The 15,563-nt window shown below is 40.3% G+C and overlaps 2 non-coding genes across 2 annotated transcripts; one reads left to right on the plus strand and one right to left on the minus strand.

Moving 5' to 3' along the window:
- Window positions 1-1,158: 1,158 nt before the first annotated feature.
- LOC141640307 (small nucleolar RNA R71) lies at window positions 1,159-1,265 on the minus strand. The gene has a single exon (XR_012542939.1). It is a non-coding gene; the product is annotated as a small nucleolar RNA R71 (small nucleolar RNA).
- Window positions 1,266-15,076: 13,811 nt separating this feature from the next.
- LOC141640305 (small nucleolar RNA R71) lies at window positions 15,077-15,183 on the plus strand. Its single transcript, XR_012542937.1, has one exon. It is a non-coding gene; the product is annotated as a small nucleolar RNA R71 (small nucleolar RNA).
- Window positions 15,184-15,563: the final 380 nt, after the last annotated feature.

Consider the following 15,563-nt stretch of genomic DNA (forward strand, 5'->3'; position numbering starts at 1 on the left):
ATGACACCCTAGTGCCTTTAATCAATTGTTTGCACCCCTTTTTATTCATCTTGCTTGTTTATTTTCATTGTTATTCTAGTTTAGTAACCTTCTACATCAACCCAATTTGTGACACCCCTTAGACACCACTAGTTACAATAGAAATCTCATTTCAACTCCCGTCCCTTGGGATCCGACCTTTACTTGCCTCTTTACTAATTGTAGAGTTGCTTGTGGAGCTATAAATTGTGTTTTGATTCGACCGTGACCAACGACCACATCTTAATTTGTGAACACTTAGCGGGATCGCATCAATATCCTCATGTCTCGGATGTGGCGTAGTCGATCAATGTGAACAAGGATAGAACAAACACAATATATACAACAATATATACATAACTACACTACAAAGGAAATGAACTTGTTTTTGGTTTTTCAATTTTTCAATTTTTTTGGATTTTCGAAATTTTTGGATTTTTTTGAATAAAAGTTAAGTTAGAATTTCCCATCCCCACACTAATATGGGCATTGTCCTCAATGGCCAATATGATAGGAAGTAAAACTCCTCAAGGTTTGTTCTAATTGTTTTTGAGTTGTTTGATATTTTGCATGTCTAGAAGGTTACAAGGTGATTTGTTACCTTTTGACCGTGAAATCGAAAGAACCTTGACGAACAATAGGAGACTTGTTAGGAGGAATTTGAGAGGTGTTGGTGAAGTTGTTCAACCCACTAGTGAGTTTGTCAATCCTTTCGCAATAGAAGGAGAAGAAAACCCATTACACAATACGCCACAAAATCCACCTACAATGCCAAAATTCTCGTCACACTCCGTACCCACCGAGGAGAATCTACCAAATGGTACTCCTACACCGCAACATCTCACCGGAAATTTTATTGCCAAGTCCGCCTTCATCCAACTAGTTGAGAGGAGCCAATTTGGGGGGATGCCTAGTGAGGACCCTCATTCTCATATGGAAACCTTTTGCGATTATTGTGATGCTATCTCTCAAACGGGCGTGACTCAAGACCAAATTAGATGGGTCTTATTTCCTTTTTCCTTAATCGGCACCGCAAAGCAATGGTTGAAGGGCCTTGATAAGGCCACCCTTGGAATAGATTCTTGGAAGAAGTTGGCTCTAGCTTTCTACAAAAAATTCTACCCACCGGAAAAGACCAACATGCTAAGAGCTCAAATTACGGGTTTTAAGCAAAGGGATGAAGAGTCTTTGTATGAAGCTTGGGAGCGGTTTAAAGGTATTTGTCGCTCATGTCCTCACCATGGACTTAGCGAATGGTTTTTGGTGCAACAATTTTGGAATGGTTTATATGAAGATTCTAGGAACATTCTCAATATGGGATCAAATGGAATGTTCACCGAAGTTGATGACAATCAAACATGGAACAAGATTGAGGAAATGGCGGTCCATAACTCACAATATAGTAGACCTCGCAAGGCTACTAGAGGAGGAAAGCATGAAGTGGACTCCGTTACTCAATTGGGTGCTCAACTTAGTGCTCACATTGACACAATCAACTTGAAGTTTGAACAAGCTATGGCTAGACTTGAGGAAAACTCAAAATCATCGAAGCATCATGTTAATGCCATGACGGCATCCTCATCAATCCCAAGTGGGATATGTGAGAATTGTGGAACTTTGGGACATGACCAAGGTGAATGTAGGGGAACAAATGAACAAGTGAATGCTTTCCAAGCATACAAGAGTGGTACCCCTTATTCCAACTTTTACAATGAAAACACCAAATTCCATCCAAATCTCTCATACAAAAGCCAAAATGTTCAAAACCCTCAAACAACATACACTCCACCACCCATGAGAAACCAAAATCAAAGACCCTTTTACAATCAAAACCAAGGTTACCAAAATCAAAATCCATACAATCACCAAAATGACCAAGGTTTTGATGTCCAAAAAGCGGTCCTCCAAATGCAAAAGAACCAACAAGAATTTTTCACTCAAATGCAAAAAGATAGCCAAGCAAAAGAAACCACCATCAACAACATTCTAGCTCACACCAAGATGTTGGAAACCCAATTGACTCAACTAGCATCTTCAAGCTCACAAAGACAAAAGGGGCAATTACCACCTCAAAGTAATCCCCCTAGACATGAAACAGTTAGTGCCATTCACTTGAGAAGTGGTACAAGGTATGAAGCACCGAAGAAGCAAGTTGAGGATGAAGTTGTGGAAGCTAGTGAAAAGGAAGAAATTGTGCAAAACTCCAAAGATGGAGAATCATCAAAAGAAGAAAGTTCAAAGAAAAATGAAGACAAGGCCAAGGAGAAGGAGCCCATTGTGATTAGACTTCCTTTTCCAAGTCGTCAAGCCAAGCCCAAATTTGATGATCAACTTGGAAAGTTCATGGAAATTGTGAAGAATTTAGAAGTCTCAATTCCTTTCACGGAATTAATCAATCACGTTCCGGCCTATGCGAAGTACATGAAAGATATCCTCACAAAGAAGAAGTCGATCCGGAAACTTGAGACTATCGCCTTCACTAAGGTGAGTAGTGCAATACTTCAAGGGAGTTCACCTCCAAAGTTAAAGGATCCGGGAAGCTTCTCAATACCGTGTACCATTGGCGACACGACGATCAACAAAGCCTTATGTGATCTAGGGGCTAGTGTGAGTGTCATGCCATACTCGGTAAGTAAAAGGTTGGGGATGGGAGAGCTTAAATGCACCAGCATCACACTCCAAATGGCCGATAGATCGACGAAGACACCGTTAGGGATATGGGAAGATGTCCCCGTGCGAATTGGGAAGTTTTTCATCCCGGTGGACTTTGTCATTGTTGATATGGAGGAAGATTCCAACATTCCAATCATCCTAGGAAGACCTTTCCTACACACCGCGGGTGCGGTGATTGATGTGAAACATGGAGAGCTCACTCTAGAAGTGGGAGATAAAAGCATAACTTTTAATCTTGACAAGACCATGAGAGCTCCTCGTTTGCATGAGCCATGTTTCATGATTGATCATTATAGCCGAAAAGATGAGAAGAATAAATCGGAACTCCAATGGAAGAAGAAAATTGAAGATGCTCCATTCAAAGAGCAAGTGAATTGTGACAAAGAGAGCTTGCAAAACTCATCAAAATCAACCAAGGAAGAAGAGGATGGCCTCATTGGCCAAGAGAAGAAATTGGGAGAGTTGTCTCCATCTAAGCAAGAGATTTTCAATGATCAACTCAATGAAGTTTGTGGTCTTTGGGACGACGAATTTGAAGGGATTTTTAATCCCTACATTGGACATGCCATCGATCATGATCAACAACAAGGGCCACGGTCCATTGAGAACCTCTACCATGATAATGAACAAGCCTTTGATTACTTCTTCAAGGTGTTGAGCAACATCAACAACACCTTGAACATGCCCCCTTGACATCTCATCAAGAATGAGAGTTTGGTGGAGTCCTCCCTAAACCACCACTTGTAAATATTTCAAACTCCCTAACTTACATTTCAATTCTTGTATTGCATTTTTGTCATCTTTGGATTTTTATTTACTTTGATCAAAATAATTGTCATGTAAGAGAGAAGTGAGGGAGGGACTAACAATTTCAATTGATGTGTAGTGCTTTACCTTAGTGTGGGGATGGCAATTGCCTAGGCTATCCATGCCTTAGTAGTGCCCCCACAATGAAGAACACAAGACTTGAAGAAAGAATGGAAGAATGATAAAGGGAATGCGCTGTGCACGGGTGGAACTGAATCCGTGTACATAGGGGAAGAATCCGAGCGGATTCCCAAGAATCCGCCCGTCTTATGCAATCCGAGCGTCCTGTAGAAAAGACGCCCGTCCTGAACTGCGCTGAGTTTTGAAAATTTCTTGACTGTTAAAGAATCCGAGCGGATTTCTAAAAATCCGCCCGTCTTGAAAAATCCGTCCGTCCAGGGAGAAAGACGTCCGTCTTTGCAACTGAGGAAAACAAGCAAATTTCTCTGGACAGAAATCCGTCCGTCTTTGAAGAAATCCGCCCGTCCCTTAACAAAAGAATCCGAGCGATTCTACGTAATCCGCCCGTCTTTAGGCGGCAGTTTTTGCAAAGGTAGAAGAAGCGAGAATCCGCACGGATTGCCCCTATGATTTGAAAATTTCGGTTTCTTTTAAAACCCTCCCACCTTCATTCATTCATTCATTCATTCATAAACACTACCCACAACATCAAAACCCTCATCCTCTCCATCACAAAAACAAAAACCCTCAACAACATTCAACAAAATCAAATCAAACCATCCTTCCAACAATAAATTAATCACTCCTTCTTCAACAAAAATCAAAACCAAGAACAAAATCTTCAACCTTTGAGTCGATTTTTGTTTTCATAAAGGCAAAGCCTTTCACCTTCAAATCGATTTGGGCATACTACAAATTGAAGATTTTTCATTCTTTTCTTGGTTAGTTCATCAATGGCAAGGACTAAGGGAGCAATAAAGGCACCAAAGGCTAAGGCACTCTCACAAAGGCAAAAGGCTCTTCAAACAAAGAAAGCTTTGGCTATGGTGGTAGCAACACCAAACTTGGAAGTGCAACAACAACAACAACCTTCTATGGGAGCATCAACACCTTCTACTCCGGTAATTAATCAACTTTTGCATTATCCGGAGGTAACTTTTATTTCCGATACCCATAGAAATACCTTTGTCAAGTTTGCTATGAAGTCATTACAATCCACCAAATTCATATGTGAAGATACCTTACAAAAATTGGGTGTTCTTGAACAAACAAAAGCCTTTTTCAAAGCCATGGGGTTAAAGAAATTGTTTGAAACAAGGGAATTGACATACCCCTCCCTTACCTTGGAATTTTTAAGTTCTTTGAAAGTCACCAAAGTTGAGAATAGAGAAAATCTCGAGTTTCGTCTAGCTAATGTTAGTAGACGCATTACCTTTAAGGAATTGGGTGAAATTTTGGGTCTTAGTGATGAATCGCGTTATCTTAAGCATTATGGAAAGTATGACCCCGAGCCTCTTTGGGAGGCAATCTCCGGGAAGAAATTTGAGGATTTTCATGCATGTCGTGCTCTTTTGGTCCATCATCCGGGCATAAGAGTATGGCACAAGGTTGTGGGAAATACCATAATTGCTAGGAAAGACACCAATCATTTCACAAGACTTGATTTTATTCTCCTTGAATCGGCTTTGAATATTGGAAGAATTCATACCAAGCCTTACAATTCTTTGAGGCTCTTGGTAGATAGATGGCTCAACATCGATAGTGGGAAAAAGGGCACGACCGTTATTGTCAATGGCGGCCTAGTCACGGTCCTAGCTAAGCACTTTGATCCTAACTTCAATAAGGATAGCAAGTACAAAGCAAAAGAAGGTGGCCATCTTGTTGATATGCATACCATGATTCACAAGTTCAAGTGGGTTGCCCAAAACCCCCTTGACACTAAGTATGGATGGCTAACTAGTGAAGCTAGATCGTTCACCTTGCCCTCGAAGATTTGTCGTCTAAGCGTCCACCGGACCAATTATCTACTTCCCCTTTCCGAAGAAGCCGAGTACATCATTCAACAACAAAAGGGTGATCTTGAAATGCCCTCCTCTTCCATTGTCATACCACCTTACCCCTTTGAGTATGAAGAGTTCAAGCCGGAAGGAATTGAAATTGGGAATGATTATGTGACTCTTCTCATGCAAGCAATGCACAAGCAAGCCTATGAAGATCGGAAAAATGCTTATTTGGCTCAATATCCTCCCCTCCTACATTTAGCTAGGCAAGGACTCCTTGATCCATCTTGTCCTTTGCCTAGTTGGGCGGATAGAGAAGTCTTATTTCCGGGTGCATCTAGGGGCGTCGTGGGTGACAATGAGGTTGTTGGAAATGATGAAGAAGTTGATGATAATATTGAGGAAGATGCAAGTGAAGATGGAGAAAGAGATGGTGAAGATGATGAAGATAAAGATGAGGAAGAAAGTGAAGAAGCAAATGACAAGGAAAGTGGCAATGTGACCACTTCTCATGAGGGAAGTGATGATGATGATAGCATGATGGAAGACTAGCAAGCCTTGGAGACTCCTACTCTCCCATGGTTTGTCTATTTCTCTCTTTGTATTTTATTTCATTTTGATCATTGTTGGAGTAGTCCTAGCCCCATCAAAGGACTCACACCTCGGTACCATTGAGGTGTTCTTATTTTATTGTTCCCATTTGTAAAATCCAAAATGACAAATTAGTTTCATGCATAGCATAGTGTGTGCATGAACTATACCCATCCTTGGACATTAGCAATAGTGTCTCACTCGGTTTGGGGAAGTTAATGCATACGCAACGGGAGGTAATCTAAATTATCCTCTCCGTCATAACAAAAACCATGCATCATGTAGCATAGCTTAGTATAGAATTGCATTTAGTATAGAAATCATGCATCATCTTTGCATAATTTCCATCATTTTGGCCATTGAGGACAATGCCCATATTAGTGTGGGGATGGGAATTCTAACATTTAACTCTTATTCAAAAACCCATAAAAATTGAAAAATTTCAAAAATCATAAAAATTGAAAAAATTGAAAACCCAAAAACAAGTTCATTTCCTTTGTATATATTGTCTTGTATATATTGTGTTTGTTTATCCTTGTTCACATTGATTGACTACGCCACATCCGAGAGATGAGGATATTGAAGACCGCATGGTATGATCTTTCCAATCTCCTTTTTCCTCTTTATGTTAATGACTATGTGGCTTTATTTTGATTGATGCGGTAAAAATAATGTGAATCTAGGACTTGCATTTAGATTGTTTGTCATATTAGTTGGTAGAATCATTTGCATTAGGATGTTTATATGCTAGTTGCATCATGGCATGTAGTTGCATGTTAGAAAAATTTTGCGAAACCGTCTACTTGGGAAGCTTGACAAGTGTATATAGGCCCTAGTAGATGCCTTTTGTTCTTAAGACTTTGCTTGTTAGAATGCTTGTAAAACACCCTAGGATGTGTCATGCTAGTATCCGTTGACCCATGGTTTAAGGCCTAGTCAAGAGTACCTTGTGGTGTGATAACTCCTTGGCTACCGTTTATTACAAGGTGACCCTTGAAACCATGCAACCATCATTCATACATGTTCTACCATACATTTTGTCAACAAAAGGGAATGGGCACAAAAAGAAATCAATTTGAGTTCAAAGAAATGAAAAGTGAAAAAAAGTTTGCAAAAATGCATCAAATGAAAAGAGGAGCAAAAATAGAACTCCTAAGCTTCAAATACAAGGCACCCTCGTTACTAATTGGGGTGACTTTGAAAATGTTCAAAAAGAAATGCAAAAAAAGTTGTCCAGTATTGAAATGCCAAAAATCAAAAAGAAATGGCAAAGAAAGTGTTCTCAAATGTCAAATGCCACAAGAAATTGGGGGGAAAAACAAAAACAAAAGCAAACTCCCAAAGTGAAACTCAAATATTTATTGATCCCTTTATCCATCATATCCATTTTTGTGCATGGTAGAGAGGGGACGACCCTTCTTCTTGTCTAGGCAAGAGGGGGAATTCCGCGATCCTCCAGTGTTTCTAACACCATAGGGAGTCTACTCTTGACAAAAGCATTTAACGATTGAGGACAAAGGTACCCTAGCTTGACACAACATGGAGGTGATTTATTGGTATCCTTCTAGGCTTAGTAGTTTGGACAAATTGCATCTATGAAGGATTGTGTACCCTTGAATTGCTTCCCTTGTAGATAATTTCCGCCACTTGATGAGGGAGTGGCTATTCTTTTGAAGATGCATCCATTATGTGTTTTTGTGTGCTTAATGTTTGGATGTGTCGCCATTTTGGCAAGACCCACCTTGCCTTGCAAGAAGGCATCCTACCTCATGGTTGTCTTGTTGTGAGTTGAAGGGGCGGAGTGAGACCCGCTAATTGTCTCATATCGGCTATATTATTAGGATAGGTTAGTATTGGTCCTAGTCTTTGTCACCTCTTTACTCGGGACGAGCAAAGGTTCGGTTTGGGGATATTTGATGTGACCATAATTGGCGCATATTTAGCCCCCGAATTAGCCTTGTTTCCATGCTTTTTAGTGCTTATTTGGGTCATTTCTTATCTTTAGTTCTTTGTTTTGCATATTCTTTGAGATTTTGATCCCTTGGTAGGAAAGGAGTAAGAATCTTGCATTTTCATGGCAAAACGAGACTAAATTGATCGAATTCAATGACCAAGCATCAAGGAGAGAAAAGATTAGAAGGCCTTTGTACATATCATAGTAGAAGAGCAATGTTGAGGAAAGATCCTTGAGTCCCCAAGGAAATTCCCAAGGAATTTATGAAGAAAAGGGAAGAAAAGAAGAAGTTACTATGCTGACTGACAATCCGAGCGGATTGTCAACAATCCGTCCGTCAGCCCGCACAATCCGAAGCGCCCCACGCCTGAATCCGCTCGGATTCCCCTCAACAATCCGCCCGGATTCCCTCGAATCCGCTCGGATTCCACCGCCCAAATCCGTCCGTCCCGACCTTATTCCGCCCGGATTCCGCACAAAGACGGATTGTCTTCTTCAAGCTACGAAAAGAGAAGCCCTTCTCTCGAAAAATACCGGGTCCTCCTTGCTCAACTTAAAAGTGTAATTACTAGTTTAGCCCTTAGTTAACCCTAATGCATCCTCCCTAATTTTCACTATAAATACCTCATTAGTCTAATTAGAGGAGCATGTTCTTCTTATCAATAATTAGTGTAGTTAATATCAATCAAATCTCTCTTCAATATTGTAATCAAGTATTAATCAAGTTTTAATCCAAGTTTTAGTTCTTTAATCTCTCTCTTGTTCATCCTTTATTTTGGGTAATTGAAGATTATTTGGGTTATTATTGGGAGATTGACAACCTCTCAATCTAGCATTCAAGTACTTCTATTATTCTTGCTTTATTATTGGAATCATTAGTAGGTATAATCTCTTAATCCCTTTTTAATTATTGTTAATTACTTTCTTTTATTCATCATGTTTCATATTGTTGGTATGATTGACAACCTTGCTAGCATGATCAACATGATAATGAGTGAGTAGTCTCTTAGCTAGGGTTAATGGGTGATTAGGGGAAACCAACATGGGGAATGATTCATGCTTAAATTAATATGCTTTCATGTTTTATTTGCTTGCTTGTTTTGATCTCAACTCATGCACATGTTATATTTGATGAAATGCTAAGCCTATGAATCCTTGCATTTACTATCATCTTCTATCTTTTCAATGAGACTTGTAAGACATAACCCAACTCGAGTCTCATTAGACCATGCATGTTGTTGAGTAGGGAAGATTAAGTCGACTTGTAGGTGTTGTACAATCTAATCGATTCGGCTCCGGGACCCAAACTTTCCTAGGATTGTAAGATATAACCCAACTCAATCCATCACAACAATAATTGCTTGCTTATAATTTGAGAACATGTTTGTATGATCATATCCCATGATTCCCCTATGATCCCATGACACCCTAGTGCCTTTAATCAATTGTTTGCACCCCTTTTTATTCATCTTGCTTGTTTATTTTCATTGTTATTCTAGTTTAGTAACCTTCTACATCAACCCAATTTGTGACACCCCTTAGACACCACTAGTTACAATAGAAATCTCATTTCAACTCCCGTCCCTTGGGATCCGACCTTTACTTGCCTCTTTACTAATTGTAGAGTTGCTTGTGGAGCTATAAATTGTGTTTTGATTCGACCGTGACCAACGACCACATCTTAATTTGTGAACACTTAGCGGGATCGCATCAATATCCTCATGTCTCGGATGTGGCGTAGTCGATCAATGTGAACAAGGATAGAACAAACACAATATATACATGACTACACTACAAAGGAAATGAACTTGTTTTTGGTTTTTCAATTTTTCATTTTTTTTTGGATTTTCGAAATTTTTGGATTTTTTTGAATAAAAGTTAAGTTAGAATTTCCCATCCCCACACTAATATGGGCATTGTCCTCAATGGCCAATATGATAGGAAATTATGCAAGTATGATGCATGAATTCTATACTAAATGCAAGCTATACTAATCTACACTACATGATGCATGGGTTTTTGTTTATGACGGAGAGCGTAATTTAGATTACCTCCCGTTGCGTATGCATTTACTTCCCCAAACCAAAATAGACATTATTTCTAATGTCTTAAATTTGGGGGTAGTTCATGCACACAAGATGCAATGCATGAAACTAATTGTCATTTTGGATTTTTCAATGGGAACAATAAAAGAACACCTCAATGGGGCCGAGGTGTTAGTCCTCATGTTGCTAGGACTCTCCAACCATGATCAAGATAAAATAAATAAAACAAAGAAAGAAGTAGACAAACCTCAAGAGGGTAGGAGCCTCCAAAGCTTGCTAGTCTTCCACCATATCATCATTGTCATCATTTTCCTCCATAGAAGTGGACTCATCTCCACTCCCCTCTTCACTTCCTTGCTTACTTTCTTCATCACTTCCTTCATCATCTTCATTAGCCTCTTCTCCTTCATTTACCTCTTTAACAATACCCTCATCATCAACAACCTCATCGTCACCCGGTCTTTCACCCCTAGATGCACTTGGAAAGAAAACTTCCTTATCCGCCCAACTAGGCAAAGGACATGAAGGATCAAGTAGTCCTTGCCTAGCTAAATGAAGGAGGGGTGGATATTGGGCCAAGTATGCATCTTCCCGATCCTTATAAGCTTGTTTGTGCATCTCTTACATAAGTAGAGTCATGTAGTCATTGCCCACTTCAACACCTTCGGGTTTGAACTCTTGATATTTGAATGGATATGGTGGTGTGACAATGGAGGAGGAGGGCTTTTCAATTTCACCCCTTTGTTGACGGATGATGTATTCGGCTTCCTTTGAGAGTGGAAGAAGGTAGTTTGTTCGATGGACACTCAAACGGCATATCTTGGAAGGCAAAGTAAAAGATCTAGCATCATTGCTGAGCTACCCATATTTGGTGTCAAGAGGATTATGCTTGACCCACTTGTACTTGTTAATCATGGCATCCATGTCAATGAGATGACCCACTTTGCACACCACATACTTGTTATCCTTGTTGAAATTTGGATCAAAGTACTTGGCCAAGAGAGTAACTAGACCTCCATTTACGATAAAAGCGGTGCCTTCCTTTCCACAATCAACATTGAGCCATATTTCCACCAAAAGCCTTAGAGAATTGTAAGGCTTGGTGAATTCCCTTCCGACATTTAAGGCCGACTCAAGTAGAACACAATCGAGCTTGGTAAAGTGGTTAGTGTCTTTTCTTGCAATGATAGTATTCCCGATGACCTTGTGCCACACTCTAATGCCCGGATGGTGGACTAATATAACGCGACAACCATGAAAGTTCTCAAATTTCTTCCCGGAAATCGCCTCCCAAAGAGGAGCGGGGTCATATTTTTCGGGCATCTTATAGTAATAAGGTGTATCACTAAGACCTAATGCTTTACTCTAAACATCAATGGTGATGCGCCTATTCACATTGGCAAGGCGAAACTCGATGTATGTTCTAGTCTCTACCTTGGTCACTTTCAATGAACTTAAGAATTCCAAGGTAAGGGAGGGGTATGTCAATTCTCTTGTAGTGAACAATTTTCCCAACCCCATGGCTTCAAAGAAGGCTTTTGTTTGTTCAAGGACACCCAATTTGTTCAAGGCATCTTCACATATGAATTTGGTGGGTAGAATGGCTTTCTTAGCATACTTGGCAAATGTATCCCTATGGAAGTTAGAAATGAAAATTACCTCCGGATAGTTTGATAATTGAGCAATTTCCGGAGTTGTTGATGTTGTTGCTTCCAAGGGAGGATTTTGTTGTTGTTGAACTTCCAAGTTTGCACTAGCAACCACCATAGCCATTGAAGCTTTCTTTGCTTGAAGGCATTGTTGCCTTTTTGAGAGTGCCTTTGCCTTAAGTGCCTTTGTTGACCCTTTTGTTCTTGCCATTGATGATTATAGCAAGAAAAGATTGAAAATCTTCAATTTCCAATTATACCCAAATCGATTTTAAGATAAAAGGATTTGCCTTTGTATTTCAAAAATCGACTCAAAGGTTGAAGATTTTGGTACTTGGATTGATTATTGTTGTAAAAGCAGTGATTCATTGTTGTTGTAAGGAAGTTTGAATGTGATTTTGTTGAATTTGGTTGAGGAAATCTTGTTTTTGGTGGTGGAGAGAATGAGGGTTTTGGGGTTATTGGGTAGTGTTTTGAATGTAAGAATGAATGAATGAATGTGGGAAGGGGTATTTAAAAACACCCAAAATTTCGAAACTGCAGGGGGAAGACGAGCGGATTCCCTTCGGGACGCTCGGATTCTGCTCAGTCTAGGTTCAGGAATTCTCGCCTAAAGACGAGCGTCTTTCAGCGAAGACGAGCGGATTCTTCAGTTCCAGGACGAGCGGATTCCTTTAAAGACGAGCGGATTCTGTTACAGGGAGTTTTCTTATTCTGCACTGGCAAAAAGATGGGCGTTTTTCTGCAAAGACGACCGGATTCTTTCAGACGGGCGTCTTCTCTGCTGGGACGCTCGGATTCTCTAACAGTCCCAAATTTTCAATTTTGCAGCTCATTTGGACGGACGGATTTTGCAACAGACGCCCTGATTCCCATAAGACGAGCGGATTCCCCTTCAGGACGCTCGGATTCCACCTGGTCTACCCGGATTCAGTTCCATCCGTGCACTTGCATATCCCGTGTCATTTTTCATTCTTCAAATCGCGTGTTCTTCATTGTAGGGGCACTACAAAGGCATGAATAGCCTGGGCAATTGTTATCCCCACACTAAGTTAAAGCACTACACATCAATAAAATCATTAGTCCCTCCCTCACTTCTCTCAAAAATGATAAATATCTTGATCAAGGCATAAAAATTCGAAGATGACCAAAAAAAATGCAATGTAAGAATTAAAATGCAAGTTAGGGAGTTAGAAATATTTACAAATGGTGGTTTGGAGAGGACTCCACCAAACTCTCATCCTTAGTGAGATGTCATGGGGGCATGTCCAAGGTGTTGTTGATGTTACTCAACACCTTGAAAAAGTAGTCAAAAGCTTGTTCATTGTCATGATAAAGATCCTCAATAGATCTTTGCACTTGTTGTCCTTCATGTTGGTCTTGATAGATAGCATTACCAATATAGGGATTGAAAATCCCCTCAAACTCATCGTCCCAAAGACCACAAACTTCATCTACTTGGTCACTAAAGATCTCTTGAGTTGATAGAGACAACTCTCCCACTTTCTTGTCTTGGCCAATGAGGCCATCCTCTTCATTGCTTGACTTTGGTGAGCTTTTCAAGCTCTCTTTGTTACAATTCACTTGATCTTTGAATGGAGCATCATCAACTTTCTTCTTCCATTGGAATTCCGACTTCTTCCTATCATCCTTCCGGCTATAATGATCAACCATAAAACATGGTTCATGCAAACGAGGAGCTCTCATGGTCTTGTCAAGATTGAAAGTATGCTCTCATCTCCCACTTCTAGAGTGAGCTCTCCATTCTTCACATCTATCACTGCACCCACGGTGTGCAAGAAAGGTCTTCCTAGAATGATTGGAATATTTGAGTCTTCTTCCATGTCAACAATGACAAAGTCCACCGGGATGAAAAATTTCCCAACTCTTACGGGAACATCTTCCCATATCCCTAGTGGTGTCTTCGTCGATCTATCGGCCATTTGGAGTGTGATATTGGTGCATTTAAGCTCTCCCATCCCTAACCTTTTACTTACCGAGTATGGCATAACACTCACACTAGCCCCTAGATCACATAAGGCTTTGTTGATCGTGGTGTCGCCAATGGTACACGGTATTGAGAAGCTTCCCGGATCTTTAAGTTTTGGAGGTGAACTCCCTTGAAGGATTGCACTACTCACCTTAGTGAAGGCGATGGTCTCAAGCTTCCGGATCGACTTATTCTTTGTAAGGATGTCTTTCATGTATTTTGCATAGGCCGGCACGTGATTGATTAATTCCGTGAAAGGAATCGAGACTTCCAAATTCTTCACAATCTCCATAAATTTTCAAAGTTGGTCATGAAATTTGGTCTTGGCTTGATGACTGGGAAAAGGAAGTCTAATCACAATGGGCTCCTTCTCCTTGGCCTTGTCTTCACTTTTCTTTGAAAATTCCCCTTTTGATGGTTCTCCATCCTTGGAGTTTTGCACAACTTCTTCTTTGTCACTAGCTTCCACAACTTCATCCTCAACTTGCTTCTTTGGTGCTTCATACCTCGTACCACTTCTCAAGTGAATGGTACTAACCGTCTCATGTCTTGGGGGATTACTTTGAGGTGGTAATTGCCCCTTTTGTCTTTGTGAGCTTGAAGATGCTAGTTGAGTCAATTGGGTTTCCAACATTTTGGTGTGAGCTAGGATGTTGTTGATGGTGATTTCCTTTGCTTGACTATATTTTTACATTTGAGTGAAAAACTCTTGTTGATTTTTTTGCATTTGGAGGACCGCTTTTTGAACATCAAAACGTTGGTCATTTTGTTGATTGTATGGAGTTTGATTTTGGTAACCTTGGTTTTGGTTGTAAAAGGGTCTTTGATGTTGGTTTCTCATGGGAGGCGGGGTGTATGTTGGTTGAGGGTTTTGAACATTTTGGCTTTTGTTTGAGAGATTTGGGTGGAATTTGGTGTTTTCATTGTAATAATTGGAATAAGGGGTACCACTCTTGTATGCTTGAAAAGCATTCACTTGTTCATTTGTTCCCCTACATTCACTTTGGTCATGTCCCAAAGTTCCACAATTCTCAGATATCCCACTTGGGATTGATGAAGATGCCGTCATGGCATGAACATGATGCTTTGGTGATTTTGAGGCTTCTTCAAGTCTAGCCATAGCTTTTTCAAACTTCATGTTGATGGTATCAATGTGAGCACTAAGTTGAGCACCCAATTGAGTAAGGGAGTCCACTTCATGCTTTCCTCCTCTAGTAGCCTTGCGAGGTCTACTATATTGTGAGTTATGGACCGCCATTTCCTCAATCTTGTTCCAAGTTTGATTGTTGTCAACTTCGGTGAACATTCCATTTGATCCCATGTTGAGAATGTTTCTTGAGTCTTCATAAAGACCATTCCAAAATTGTTGTACCAAGAACCACTCGCTAAGCCCATGGTGAGGACATGAGCGACAAATTCCCTTGAATCGCTCCCAAGCTTCATACAAAGATTCTTCATCTCTTTGCTTAAAGCCCGTAATTTGAGCTCTTAGCATGTTAGTCTTTTCCGGTGGATTGAACTTTTTGTAGAAAGCCAGAGCCAACTTCTTCCAAGAATCAATTCCGAGAGTAGCCTTATCAAGGCCTTTCAACCATTGTTTTGCGGTGCCAATTAGAGAAAAAGGAAATAAGACCCATCGAATTTGGTCTTGAGTTACACCGGTTTGAGAAATCGCATCACAATTGTCACAAAAAGTCTCCATATGAGAATGAGGGTCTTCACTAGGCATCCCCCCAAATTGGCTTCTTTCGACTAATTGGATAAATGCGGATTTGGCAATAAAATTTCCGGTTAAATGTTGTGGTGTGGGAGTACCATTGGGTAGGTTCTCCTTGGTGGGTACGGAATGTGATTAAAATTTAGGCATTGTGGGTT

This window comes from Silene latifolia, unplaced genomic scaffold (assembly GCF_048544455.1).
Source record: "Silene latifolia isolate original U9 population unplaced genomic scaffold, ASM4854445v1 scaffold_75, whole genome shotgun sequence".
Lineage (NCBI taxonomy): Eukaryota > Viridiplantae > Streptophyta > Magnoliopsida > Caryophyllales > Caryophyllaceae > Silene > Silene latifolia.